The sequence below is a fragment of the Orycteropus afer genome, unplaced genomic scaffold (genome assembly GCF_000298275.1).
Source record: "Orycteropus afer afer isolate SDZICR_OR568_19922 unplaced genomic scaffold, OryAfe1.0 scaffold00544, whole genome shotgun sequence".
Lineage (NCBI taxonomy): Eukaryota > Metazoa > Chordata > Mammalia > Tubulidentata > Orycteropodidae > Orycteropus > Orycteropus afer.
The window spans coordinates 700,756-702,867 of record NW_006922131.1 but is presented as its reverse complement, the minus strand read 5'-3'; the positions used below and the strand labels follow the sequence as shown (position 1 = coordinate 702,867).

The window sequence follows — 2,112 nt, the reverse complement described above, 5'->3', positions numbered from 1 at the left end:
ATAAAACAAAATGACATCAATAAATTCATACTTGTTGATAATTACACTGGATATAAATGGATTAAATGCACTACTCAAGAGATGAAGAGTTGCAGACTGAATAAGAAAACATGATGCATCAATATGCTGTCTACAAGAGACTCACCTTACACATGAAGACAAAAATAGACTAAAAATCAAAGGTTGGAAAAAGATATACCAAGTAAATGGCAACCAAAAGAGACCTGGAATGGCAATATTAATTTCTGATAAAATAGACTGTAAGCTAAAAATGATCATAAGGGACAAGGAAGAATATTATATAATGATTCAAGGATCACTTGAACAAGAGAACATAAGCATAATAAATATCTATGCACACAATGAAAGAGCCCCAAAATACATAAATCATATTTTAACAAAATTGAAAAGACAAATACATTACTCCACAGTAATAGTAGGAGACTTTAATATACCACTTTCAATAAAAGACAGGACAACTGGAAAAAAAACTCAACAAAGATGCAGAAGAACTAAATAATACAGTCATCAATTTGATCTTACAGATATCTACAGAGCACTTTACCCAATAACTGCACAATATACATTCTTTTCCAGCACTCATAGAATATTCTCCAGGATTGACTATATGTTAGGTCAAAAAGCAAGCCTCAATAAATTTAAAAACCTTAAGATACTGCAAAACATCTTCTCAGATTGCAATGCTATAAAATTAGAAAGCAATGTTAGGAAGACCAATGGAAAAAGACTAAATGCATGGAAACTGAATAACATCCTTCTCAAAAACAACTGGCTGATAGAAATGAAATTAAAAAATTCCTTGTGTCAAATGAGAATAAAAACAACATATCAAAATCTTTGGGGCATGGCAAAAGCAGTAATCAGAGGGCAATTTATAACAATAGATGCACACGTCAAAAAAGAACAAAGAGCCAAAATCAATACCTTAACCCCACATCTCCAACAATTAGAAAAAAGCAGCAATAGAAGCCTACAGTCACCAGAAGAAAGGAATAAAGATTCGAGCACAAATAAATGAAGTAGAGAATAGAAAAATCAATAAGACCAGGAGTTGGTTCTTGGAAAAGAAATAAAATTGACAAATCACTGGTACACTTAACAAAGGGTAGGAAAAAGGAGAAAATGCAAATACCACAAACAAGAAATGAAAGGAGTGACATCACAACAGAACCAACAGAAATTTTAAAAAAATCAGGATACTATGAAGAACTGTATGTCAACAAATTTGAAAACTTAGACTAAAGGGGCAGATTTCTAAAAACATACTACTTACCTAGATTTATACAGACTGAAGTAAAAAACCTGAACAGACCCATAACAAAAAAAGAAATTGAACATGTCATACAAAAACTCCTAACAATAAAATATCATGGCCCAGATGGTTCACTGGAAAATTCCACCAAGCATTCAAAGAGCTGAGACTGATTCTATTCAAAATATTGTACAACATAGAAAAAGATGGAATACTCCCAAAGTCATTCTATGGAGCAAGCATAACCTTATTATCAAAACCAGGCAAAGACACCACAAAAAAAATATATATATATAGACAAATACCCCAAAGGAAACTGTCTCATCTTTTTCCTGAAGAATAGCTGGTGGATTTGAACTGCTGATTTTTGATTAGCAGCTGAATGTTTTAACCATTATGCCACAAAATGAACCAGATAAAGATACCTTTTATTACCACTCTTTCCAATGCTGTATTTGAAGTCCTAGCCAAAGCAATAAGGCAAGAAATGGAAATAAAGGGCATCCAAATTGGCAAAGAAAAAGTATTTGCAGATGATACTATCCTATACATAGAAAATCCAAGACATTCAACAAGGAAACCACTGGAACTAATCAAAGAGTTCAGCAAAGTGGCAAGGTACAAAATCAACATACAAAAATCAGTCAAATCCTTTACACTAACAAGAGAATTCTGGAAAGGAAATCAAGAAAACAATATCATTTACAATAGCCAATAAAATAAAATACTTAGGAATAAATCTAACCAGAGATACAAAAGATCTATACAAAGAAAAACAAAAAACAGTATTACAAGAAACCAAAAGAGATCTATATAAATGGAAGAATATACCACAGTTC

General features: G+C 31.9%; 1 protein-coding gene across 1 annotated transcript in view; it reads right to left on the bottom strand.

The window, feature by feature from the left end:
- Positions 1-2,112, bottom strand: part of DACH2 (dachshund family transcription factor 2) — a gene marked incomplete at its 3' end in the record, with an annotated part of 1,102,952 nt that overhangs the window by 563,121 nt on the left and 537,719 nt on the right. The gene's annotated exons all lie outside the window — the stretch shown is intronic.